The sequence below is a fragment of the Salvelinus sp. IW2-2015 genome, linkage group LG36, assembly GCF_002910315.2.
Source record: "Salvelinus sp. IW2-2015 linkage group LG36, ASM291031v2, whole genome shotgun sequence".
Classification (NCBI taxonomy): Eukaryota; Metazoa; Chordata; class Actinopteri; order Salmoniformes; family Salmonidae; genus Salvelinus; species Salvelinus sp. IW2-2015.
Window position 1 is genome coordinate 17,581,532 of NC_036875.1, and position 13,426 is coordinate 17,594,957.

A 13,426-nucleotide genomic window follows, 5' to 3' on the forward strand; every position below is an offset into this window, starting at 1 on the left:
CACTCTAACCAATCCCAACACTCTAACAACCCCAACACTCTAACCAATCCAACACTCTAAACCAACCCAACATCTAACCAAACCCAACCACCACTAACGCAATCCAACCCTCTAACCAACCCAACACTCTAAACTCAACCCAACACTCTACACCAACCCAACACTAAAACCAATCCACACTCTAACCAACCCAACACTTCTAACCAACCCAACGACTCTCAACCAACCAACACTAACCAACCCAACACTCTAACCAACCCAACACTCTAACCAACCCAGCATCCTAACACAAACCACTCCTAAACCAACCCAACACTCTAAACCCCCACACTCTACCAACAACACTCTAACCAACCAAACCAACACTCTAACACTCAAACCATTACCAAACCAACACTCCAACACCCACTCTAACCAACCCAACACTCTAACCAACCCAACACTCTAACCAAACCAACAGCACCCCCAACTCTTAACCAGCCAACATCTAACCAATCCAACACTCTAACCAAACAACACTCTAACCATAGCCCAACACTCTAACCAACCCAACACTACTAACCAACCCAACACCTAACCAACCCAACACTCTAACCACCCAACACTCTACACCAACCAACACTCTAACCACCAACACTCTACCAACACTCAAGCACTCTAACCAACCCAACACTCTAACCAACCCAACATCCTACTCAACAACACCTAACCACCCAAAACACTCTAACCAACCCAACACTCTAACAACAATCCAACACTCTAACCAACCCAACACTCTAACCAATCTACAACACACTCTAACCAACCCAACACTCACTAACAACCAACCCAACAACTAACCAATCCAACCTCTAACGCAACCACACTACTAACCAAAACCCCAAGAACTCTAACCACCCAACACTAACCAAAACACTCTAACCAACCAACATCTAACCCCCAACACTCTAACAACCCACACTCTAACCACCAACACTCTAACCAACCCAACACTCTAACACTGCCCAACACTCTAACCAACCCAACACTCTAACCAACCCACAACATCTAACTGCCCAAACACTCTAACCAACCCAACACTAATCCAATCCAACACTCCTAACCACCCAACACTCATAACCAACGCCAACACTCTAACCAACCCAACACGCTAACCAACCAACCCAACACTCTAACCTGCCCAAACACTCTAACCAACCCAACATCTAACCAATCCAACACTCTAACCAGCCCAAGACTCTAACAACCGAACACTATAACCCCCAACAACGCCTAACCAACCCAACACTCTAACCAGCCCAACACTCTAACCAACCCACACTCTAACCCAACCCAACACTCTAACCAACCCAACACGCTAACGACCGCAACATCTAACCAATCCAACACTCTAACCAACCCAACACTCTAACCAACCCAACACTCTAACCAACCCAACACTCTAACCTGCCCAACACTCTAACCAACCCAACACTCTAACCAACCCAACACTCTAACCTGCCCAACACTCTAACCAACCCAACACTCTAACCAACCCAACACTCAATTAAAGAACATGGATTACATTTGCAACCAAACATCTGTTTTTAACATGTGTGGGAAACGGTGTGTACACTTGAATTGTGTTATGTGTAAAATAAAGACCCTTAAAAACAGTATACTGTGTGTGCGTGTGTGTGTGCGTGTGCGTGTGTGTGTGTGTGTGTGTGTGCGCGCGTGCACATTTTACTATACTTGTGAGTACCAGAAGTCCTCATAAGAATAGTAAACCAACAAAAATTGGCTATTTTAGGTTTAGGGGCTAGGGTTAGAATTATGGTTAAGGTTAGTGATTAGGTTTAGGGTTAGGAGTTAGGGTTAGGTTAGGTTAGGGGTTAGAGAAAATAGAATTTTGAATGGGAATCAATTGTTGGTCGCCAAAAAGTCCTCACAAGTATAGTAAGACATAGCGTTTGTGTGTGTTAGGGAGAGGGCCTCAGAGACACTGTAAAAGATACGAGGCGTTAAACCAGAACCATATTTCTTCCGCAGGCAGACAGGCACACGCATTCATTATGATTACACTGGATCCTCTGTATCCCCTCTAAAGTGCTGAGTTGATAAGAGGGGAAATGGCCTGAGAAGGGATCCACCATGCTTAGGTTAAGCTTCTGACAGGGCAGAGGCATCCACACTTAGCCTACAACCAAGAAGGCTACATTGCCTTTAGAAAGTATTMATTTTGTGTCACTGGCCTACACACAATACCCCATAAGGTCAAAGTGGAATTATGTTTTTAGACATTTTTTTTAATTAATCAAAAATTAAAGCTGAAATGTCTTGAGTCAATAAGTATTCAGCCTCTTTGTTATGGCAAGACTAAATCAATTGCGTGGACTCACTCTGTTAATAACAGTGTTTCAAATTTATGAATGACTTCCTCATCTCTGTACCCCACACATACAATACGGTCTCTCAGTCAAGCAGTACATTTCAAACAGATTCAACCACAAAGACCAGAGGTTTTCCAATGCTTCACAAAGGGCAACTATTGGTAGATGTGTAAAAATAAAAATCAGACATTGTATAATTTGAGCAGAGTGAAGTTGTGAATTACACTGTGGATGTTGTATCAATACACCCAGTCACTACAAAGATGCAGGCCATCTTCCTGACTTATTTCCCTGAGTGGAGGTAACTGCTCAGAGATTTTACCATGAGGCCAATGGTGACTTTAAAAAGGTTTCAGAGTTTAATGGCTCTGATAGGATAAAACTGAGGATAGATCAACATAGTAGTTACTCCACAATACTAACCTAAATGACAGAGTGAAACAAAGGAAGTCCGTACAGAATAAAAATATTCCAAAACATCCTGTTTGCGATAAGGCACTAAAGTAAAATTGCAAAAGAAATGTGGCAAAGAAATTAACTTTATGTCCTGAATACAAAGCTTTATGTTTGAGGTAAAACCAACACATCACTGAGTACCACTCATTGATGAGTGGTATTATATTTTCAAGCACGGTGTATTTTCAAGCATGGTGGTGCCTACATCATGTTATTGGTATGCTTATCATTGGCAAGGACTAGGGAGCTTTTTAGGATAAAAAGAAACAGAATACAGCTAAGTGTAACTGGTGTGAAATGGCTAGCTAGTTAGCGGGTTGCGCGCTAATAGCTTTTCAATCGGTGACTTCACTGACTCTGAGACCTTGAAGTAGTTGTTTCCCTTGCTCTGCAAGTGCCGCGGCTTCTGTGGAGCGATAGGTAAATGTGGGAGGCACTTGTTGATGTATTCAGTGGGTCCCTGGTTCTAACCTGGTTCGAGCCCAGGTTGGGGTGAGGAGTGGGACAGAAACAATACAGTTACATAAGCACAGGCAAAATATACACTAGGGTTGCTTACCAAGATGACATTGAGTAGTCTAGTTACAGTTTTGACTTAAATCGTCTTGAAAATCTATGGCAAGACTTGAAAATGGCTATCTATCAATCAATCAAATGTATTTATAAAGCCCTTCTTACATCAGCTGAGGTCACAAAGTGCTGTACAGAAACCCAGCCTAAAACCCAAAACAGCAAGCAATGCAGGTGTAGAAGCATGGTGGCTAGGAAAAACTCCCTAGAAAGGCCAGAACCTAGGAAGAAACCTAGAGAGGAACCAGGCGATGAAGGGTGGCCAGTCCTCTTCTGGCTGTGCCGGGTGGAGATTTTAACCTGTCTCTTATACACATCTAGATGTGTATAAGAGACAGGTCCTAGGGCTCAGGTCCTCCGAGAGTGAGAAAGAAAGAAAGAAAGAAAGAAAGAAAGAAAGAAAGACAGAAAAAGAGAAAAAGAGAGAGGGAATTAGAGAGAGCATACTTAAATTCACACAGGACACCGGATAAGACAGGAGAAATACTCCAGATATAACAGACTTACCCTAGCCCACCGACACATAAACTTTTGCACGATACCCCCGGACAGGGCCAAACAGGCAGGATATAACCCCACCCACTTTGCCAAAGCACAGCCCCCACACCACTAGAGGGATATCTCCAACCACCAACTTACCATCCTGAGACAAGGCCGAGTATAGCCCACAAAGATCTCCCTCACGGCACAACCCAAGTGGGGGCGCCAACCAGGACAGAAAGATCACATCAGTGACTCAACCCACTCAAGTGACGCACCCCTCCTAGGGATGGCATGGAAGAGCACCAGTAAGCCAGTGACTCAGCCCCTGTAATAGGGTTTGAGGCAGAGAATCCCAGTGGAGAGAGGGGATCCAGCCAGGCAGAGACAGCAAGGGCGGTTCGTTGCTCCAGTGCCTTTCCGTTCACTTTCACACTCCTTGGCCAGACTACCCTCAATCATAGGACCTACTGAAGAGATGAGTCTTCAATAAAGACTTAAAGGTTGAGACCGAGTCTGCGTCTCTCACATGGATTGGACAATTATTTACTTGATTCTGGACAGCTTTAAGCAAAGTGCAGAAACGCAATCTTGTCAATAAGTCTGTGGCCCATATCTCTTTCATGCTCACAGATCTGGTGGTGTAGCTGCGCTGTAGCAGGACATTTCAGGTTATTAGCAACCGAGAGGGTATGAGTTTAAATTCCATTTATGGCTAAGTCCCAATTGTGGTCACAGTACCAGATTTTACAGCTCGAAAGGAGCTCGAAAGGTCAAAGCCCTGCCTTAGACATTCTAGGGACAGTAAGGAGGCCTGCGTCTTGTGACCGTAGCGTACTTGTAGGTATGTACAGCAGGACCAAATCTGAGAGATAGGTAGTAGCAAGCCCATGTAATGCTTTGTAGGTTAGCAGTAAAACCTTGAAATCAGCCCTAGCCCCAACAGGAAGCCAGTGTAGAGAGGCTAGCACTGGAGTAATATGATACATTTTTGGGGTTCTAGTCAAGATTCTAGCAGCTGTGTTTAGCACTAACTGAAGTTTATTTATTGCTGGCAATGATCAACAACCAACTTGACAGAGCTTGAATAATAAATAAAAAATAATGTGCAAATATTGTACAATCCAGGTGTGTAAAGCTCTTAGAGACTTACCCAGAAAGACGCACAGCTGTAATTGCTGCCAAAGGTGATTGTAATGACTCAGGGGTGTGAATACTGATGTAAATGAGATATTTTTGTATTTCATTTTCAATAAATGTGCAAGATTTATGGGGTATTGTGTGTAGATGGGTCAGAAGAAAAAACAGATTTAGAATTCAGGCTGTAACAATAAAATGTGGAATAAGTCAAGGGGCATGAATACTTTCTGAAGGCCCTGTATAGCCCTACTGACTGTACCATTCTCTAACCTTCTCCCCAAAGTGTTTCTTTCACTCCCGCTCATGGATTTAAAAGTGTTGGGTTGTCGTAACCATGGCTGAGGTTTTCTGGATTTTCCACCATATTTCTCACACCTGTCCACCCTTACGGAAAAACCACATGAATTTCACATGTGATCATGTGATCTTATGTGAAGTTAATGTGATAATATGTGTAAACATGTAAAAACAACATGTCATAACAGGAAACTGCACATGTGAAAACATTTGAGCATGTGGAAAACATGATCGCATGTGAAATAAGTGTGACAACATGGGGATACAACATTTCAACATGTGATATCATGAAACTACATGGGAACAACTGACCTCACATCTCTTCTGTTTTCACATGTAAAGAAAACTGCACATGTGAAACTGTATATTTCAAGTGTTTTTTTTGTAAGGGAAGTCATTAAATGGTGTGAGATTTTTAAGGTTAGTGGTACGCTATTCAGCAAACATGTGGATGATTACATTTCACATGATTACTTTGTGCTGACATTCAATGACCCCACCTGGGATTTGAAGTCACAACCTCTGGATTGAGGGGTATACTGATCTTTCTGCAGTGCCACGAAGTCTGTAGCATTCTCAGAAGTCACCTACAGATCCATTACCTATAATACATCTCCTCACTTAGTTAGTCTAATAGAGTTCAGCTGTTGAAATACATTAAACGTTGTTTCCACTCAGTAGCCGGTARCTTACTATAAAATAATAAGCACATCTAAAGTATCCTATGAGTTTAAATGTAATTACAAGTGAGGCATGCCAAAGTTGAATTGCAGGATGAGCCAAAAAAGTACCCACCCAAGTGCATTGCGATTGACAGTAAATACAGTGCATTTGGAAAGTATTCAGAACCCTTTACTTTATCCAAATTTTGTTACATTACAGCCTTATTCTAAAATTCTTTTTTTTTAAGAATCCTTATCAACGTACACACATTAAAATAAAAAACAGAAACACCTTATTTACATAAGTATTCAGACCCTTTRCTATGAGACTCGAAATAGAGCTCAGGTGCATCCGGTTTCCATTGATCAYCCTTGAGATGTTTCTACAACTTGATTGGAGTCCAACTGTGGTAAATTCAATTGATTAGACATGATTTGGAAAGGCACACACCTGTCTATATAAGGTTCCATAGTTGACAGTGCATGTCAGAGCAAAAACCAAGCCATGAGGTCGAAGGAATTTTCAGTAGAGCTCTGAGACAGGATTGTGTGGAGGCACAGATCYGGGGAAGGGTACCAAAAWAGATCTGTAGCATTGARRGTCCCCAAGAACACAGTGGCCTCCRTCATTCTTAAATGGAAGAAGTTTGGAACCACCAAGACTCTTCYTRGAGCTGRCCGCCCGGCCAAACTRAKCAATCGGGGGAGAAGGGCCTTGGTYAGGGAGGTGACCAAGAACCCGATGGTCACTCTGACAGAGCTCCAGAGTTCCTCTGTGGAGATGAGAGAACCTTCCAGAAGGACAACCTCTGAAGCACTCCACCAATCAGTGGACGGAAGCCACTCCTCATTATGCATCTAAGGATTCTCAATATTTTCCGGTCTGATGAAAACAAGAGTGAACTCTTTGGCCTGAATGCTAAGCGTCGTGTCTGGAGGAAACATGAAACCATCCCTACGGTGAAGCATGGTGGTGGCAGCATCATGCTGTGGGGATGTTTTTCAGCGGCAGGGACTGGGAGACTAGTCAGGATCGAGGGTAAGATGAACGGAGAAAAGTACAGAGAGATCCTTGATGAAAACCTGCTCCTGAGCGTGCAGGACCTCAGACTGGGGCGAAAGGTCACCTTCCAACAGGTCAACGACCCTAAGCACACAGCCAAGACAACACAGAAGAGGCTTCGGAAAAAGTCTCTGAATGTCCTTGAGTGGCTCAGCCAGAGCCCGGACTTGAACCCAATCGAACATCTCTGAAGAGACCTGAAAATAGATGTGCAGCGACGCTCCCCATCCAACCTGACAAAACTTGAGAGGATCTGCAGAAAAGAATGCGAGAAACTCCCCAAATATAGTTGTGCCAAGCTTGTAGCGTCATACCCAAGAAGACTCGAGGTTGTAATCGCTGCCAAAGGTGCTTCAACAAAGTACTGAGTAAAGGGTCTGAATACTTATATAAATGTGATATTTCAGTTTTTTATTTTGAATACATTTGAAGAAGACTCAAGGCTGTATGTCACGACTTCCGCCGAAGTTGGTSCCTCTCCTTGTTCGGGCAGCGTTCGTCGGTCGTCGTCACCGGCTTTCTAGCTGCCACCGTTCCACGTTTCTTTTTCCATTTGTTATGTCTTGATTGTACACACCTGGTCCCCATTACGTTATTATTATTTCCCTATTTAACCCTCTGGTTCTTATTATGTTTTGTGCGTGATTGTTCCTGGTTTTGTGTTAGTCTTTTGTGTTAGGGTTTGTTATCCCTGCGTGGATTTATTGGCTGATTATTTTCCAGAGTAAAGTTCGTTATTTTACTCAGTTCTGTGTCCTGCGCCTGATTCCGTCCTCACCTCTGCACAACTGCCACTTGACACTGTAATCGCTGTGTAAATGTGATATTTCAGTTTTATATTTTAATACATTTGCAAAAAAAATCTAAAAACCTGTTTTGCTTTGTCATTATCATGTATTGTGTGTAGATTGATGAGAAAATACAACAACAATTGAATCAATTTTAGAATAAGGCTATAAAGTAACAAAATGTGGAAAAAAGTCAAGGGGTCTAAATACTTTCAGAATGCACTGTATATAGCAAAACACTAATACAGTATCGTATTACTGTACAGTAATGTACAGTAAAATGACAAATATTTCCCCCAAAATTAACAGCAATTCCTAACAGTGAAATGTTATGTTATCACATGTTGAACCACAGGATTTCACAAATCATGTGAAAACGTGTTTTTGGAACACTTTATGTGACATTTTACATGTGAAATCAAATGTTTTTGGAGCACGTCACATTTAAAAAAAAAATAATAATAATGAACTTCACGAGGTCACATGTTTTTCACATGTGCAATTTCATGTGTTATCACTGTTCAGCTAAAGTATGACCCCACCTGAGACTCCAACTCATAACCTCTGGGTTTGAGTTACACTGACCTTTCTGCTGCACAACAAAGTCTGTAGCATTCCCATACACATTCATTACCTATAATACATCTCTGCACTTAGAAAATGAGTACCATCTGCACTGTTATTTTAGTTATCAGTTATTCTGACTATTCTCTCATCGTTGATTACATTTACTTATTTCAGCAATTTGAGGGTTTTCTGTATAATGTTGGTGGGGCATATTATTCTGCTTTAATGTTACACCTGAATCACTATGATAAATATACTCGTTATTCTTGAGTGTATTTTTACCAAAGCTGATATTTTAAGTCCAAAGTGTTCAGTGAAATCAGTTATTGACACAGACATGGTGGCATAGCAGTAAGGTTGGAAGGATGTGAGTTTATATCCCAGGCAAGGATATGTTGAATCATAATTACTGTATAAATAAACATACAGAATGTAATCATGTATGTCAATTGAAAACACTGTGTGATGTTCTAGGGACATCTTAATTACTCATCTTTGTTTGCATGGCATCACCTGTGAAATATCATCACATGTGAAGGGTTCCAAAACCACATGATTTGTCTTGTGAAATAAAATGTATTGATTTTCCACATGTGAATTTCATGTTTTTTTCCGTAAGGGCAAATCCATGAAGGGGGAATGAACGAGTGCACACTTTGAGTAGAAGGGGGAGGTTCTGTCCTCTTCTCTTCTCAGTTTCAGCAGACTACCCTCTTTGTCCCATGCCATGACAATGCTACAAATTAACAACAGACTTTCAGCATGMTTATAGAGAAGGGCACTCAACATGTACAGCACTGACACAAATGACTGATGATTGGTTGAAAGAAATTAAGAAAAAGATTGTGGGAGCTGTACTGTTAGATTTCAGTACAGCCTGTGATATTAATCACCATAGCCTGTTGTTGAGAAAACATATGTGTTATGGCTTTTCAACCTCTGCCATATCGTGGATTCAGAGCTACAGTTGAAGTTGGAAGTTTACATACACCTTAGCAATAACTGTACATTTAAACTCAGTTTTTCACAATTCCTGACATTTAATCAGAGTAAAAATTCCCAGTCTTAGGCCAGTTAGGATCACCACTTTATTTTAAGAATGTGAAATGTCAGAATAATAGTAGAGAGAATGATTTATTTCAGCTTTTATTTCTTTCATCACATCCCAGGGGTCAGAAGTTTACATACTTAATTAGTATTTGGTAGCATTGCCTATGAATTGTTTAACTTGGGTCAAACGTTTCGGGTAGCCTTCCACAAGCTTCCCACAATAGGTTGGGTGAATTTTGGCCCATTCCTGCTGACAAAGCTGGTGTAACTGAGTCAGGTTTGTAGGCCCTCCTTGTCGCACACACTTTTTCAGTTCGCCCACAATTTTCTATGGATTGAGGTCAGAGTTTTGTGATGGCCACTCCAATACCTTGACTTTGTTGTCCTAAAGCCATATTGCCACAACTTTGGAAGTAGCTTGGGGTCATTGTCCATTTGGAAGGCCCATTTGCGACCAAGCTTTAACTTCCTGACTGATGTCTTGAGATGTTGCTTCAATATATCCACATAATTTTCCTCCCTCATGTCATCTATTCTGTGAAGTGCACCAGTCCCTCCTACAGCAAAGCACCCCCACAACATGATGCTGCCACCCCCGTGCTTCACGGTTGGGATGGTGTTCTTCAGCTTGCAAGCCTCCCCCTTTTTCCTCCAAACATAACATAGGTCATTATGGCCAAACAGTTCTATTTTTGTTCATCAGACCAGAGGACATTTCCCCAAAAAGTACGATCTTTGTCCCCATGTGCAGTTGCAAACCGTAGTCTGGCTTTTTTATGGCATTTTTTTTAATGGCAAATTTTTTTCTGAGGTCTTGGCTGATTTCTTTTGATTTTCCCATGATGTCAAGCAAAGAGGCACTGAATTTGACGGGAGGCCTTGAAATACATCCAAGAGTACAATTAGCCTATCAGAAGCTTCTAAAGCCATGACTCATTTTTCTGAAATCTTCCAAGCTGTTTAAAGGCACAGTCAACATAGTGTATGTAAACTTCTGACCCACTGGAATTGTGATACAGTGAATTATAAGTGAAATAATCTGTCTGGAAACAATTGTTGGAAAAATTACTTGTGTCATGCACAAATAGATGTCCTAACGACTTGCCAAAACTTTAGTTTGTTAACAAGAAATTTGTGGAGCGGTTTAAATACGAGTTTTAATGACTCCAACCTAAATGCATGTCAAATCAAATCAAGTTTATTTATATAGCCCTTCGTACATCAGCTAATATCTCGAAGTGCTGTACAGAAACCCAGCCTAAAACCCCAAACAGCAAGCAATGCAGGTGTAGAAGCACGGTGGCTAGGAAAAACTCCCGAGAAAGGCCAAAAACCTAGGAAGAAACCTATAGAGGAACCAGGCTATGAGGGGTGGCCAGTCCTCTTCTGGCTGTGCCGGGTGGAGATTATAACAGAACATGGCCAAGATGTTCAAAATGTTCATAAATGACCAGCATGGTCAAATAATAATCAGGAATAAATGTCAGTTGGCTTTTCATAGCCGATCATTAAGAATTGAAAACAGCAGGTCTGGGACAGGTAGCACGTCCGGTGGACAGGTCAGGGTTCCATAACCGCAGGAGAAACAGTTGAAACGTGGAACAGCAGCAAGGCCAGGTGGACGGGGACAGCAAGGAGTCATCATCCCGGTAGTCCTGACGCATGGTCCTTGGGCTCAGGTCCTCCGAGAGAGAGAGAAAGAAAGAGAGAAGGAGAGAATTAGAGAGAGCATACTTAAATTCACACAGGACACTGGATAAGACAGGAGAAGTACTCCAGATATAACCAACTGACCCTAGCCCCCCGACACATAAACTACTGCAGCATAAATACTGGAGGCTGAGTCGGAGGGTCAGGAGACACTGTGGCCCCATCGATATACCCCTGGACAGGGCCAAACAGGAAGGATATAACCCCACCCACTTTGCCAAAGCACAGCCCCCGCACCACTAGAGGGATATCTTCAACCACCAACTTACAATCCTGAGACAAGGCCGAGTATAGCCACAAAGATCTCCACCACAGCACAAACCAAGGGGGCGCCAACCCAGACAGGAAGATCACGTCAGTAACTCAACCCACTCAAGTGACGCACCCCTCCTAGGGACGGCATGAAAGAGCACCAGTAAAGCCAGTGACTCAGCCCCTGTAATAGGTTAGAGGCAGAGAATCCCAGTGGAGAGAGGGGAACGGCCAGGCAGAAGACAGCAAGGGCGGTTCGTTTGCTCCAGAGCCTTTCTGTAAACTTTCGACTTCAACTGTATATACTAGGAGGTTTTTTTTAATGGAAGCTTCTCTAATGCTAAACATGTAAAGTGTGGTGGTCCCGCAGGGCAGCTCTCTAGGCCTCTACTCTTTTCTATTTTTACCAATGACCCTGCCACTGCATTAAACAAAGCATGTGTGGTCCATGTATGCTGATGGTCAACCATATACACATCAGCAACCACAACTAATGAAGTCACTGAAACCCTTAACAAAGAGTTGCAGTCTGTTTTGGAATGGGTGGCCATTAATAAACTGGTCCTGAACATCTCTAAAACTAAGAGCATTGTATTTGGTACAAATCATTCCCTAAGTTATTGTAACGCTCGTCTTCCTCCTCGTCTGAGGAGGAGCAAGGATCGGACCAAAATGCAGCGTGGTTTGAATACATACTTTTAATAATATCAACGAAGACGAAAAACACTTGATAAACTACAAAACAACAAAACGACGTGAACAGACCTGAACATGAGAACATAAAACATGAACGCACGAACAGGAACAAACAAACGAACGAACGAACGAACGAACGAACGAAACGAAACGAAACAGTACCGTGTGGCGAACAAACAGAGGCACAGCAACAATCACCCACAAACAAACAGTGAGAACAGCCTACCTTAATATGGTTCTCAATCAGAGGAAACGTAAAACACCTGCCCCTGATTGAGAACCATATCAGGCTAGTTGACAATGAACCCAACATAGAAACACATAACATAGAATGCCCACCCAGCTCACGTCCTGACCAACTAAACAATACAGAACAAAGGAAATAAGGTCAGGAACGTGACAGTTATAGACTTCAGCTGAATCTGGTAATGAATGGTGTGGTTGCTTAACAAGTTGAGGAGACTAAATTACTTGGTGTTACCTTAGATTGTAAACTGTCATGCTCCAAACATATAGTAGATTCAATGGTTGTAAAGATGGGGAGAGGTCTGTCCATAATAAAGAGATGCTCTGCTTTTTTGACACCACACTCCACAAAGCAAGTCCTGCAGGCTAGTTTTATCTTATCTTGATTAATGTTCAGTCATATGGTCAAGTGCTGCAAAGAAAGACGTAGTTAAGCTGCAGCTGGCCCAGAACAGAGCGGCAAATCCTGCTCTTCATTGTAATCAGAGGGCTAATATTAATACTATGCATGCCAGTCTCTCTTGGCTAAGAGTTGAGGAAAGACTGACTGTGTCACTTCTTGTTTWTATAAGAAACATTAATATGTTGGAAATTCCAAATGGTTTGCATAGTCAACTTACACACAGCACTGAGACACACACTTACCCAACCTGACATGCCACCAGGGGTCTTTTCACATTCCCAGGTCCAGAACAAATTCAAGGAAACATACAGTATTATACAGAGCCATGAGTGCATGGAACTCCCTTCCATCTTATATAGCACAAGTGAACGCAAACCTAGTTTGAAAAAAAACAAATAAAGCAACACCTCACGGCACAAGGCTTCTCCCCCATGTGACCTACTTGTTGTGTGTATGTAATGACATGCATGTGAAACTGATAGACGCACACACACAAACTACATGTTCATGTTTTTAAATGTATGTAAATTGTAAAGTCTTTTGTCTGTAATGTATTTTTCGTTATATGTTGGACCTCAGTAAGACTAGCTGTCGCCATTGGCATCAGTTAATGGGGATCCTAATAAAACAAATCAAATGACCCTGACATTCTTAGGGTCTGGGGCAGCCTGTTT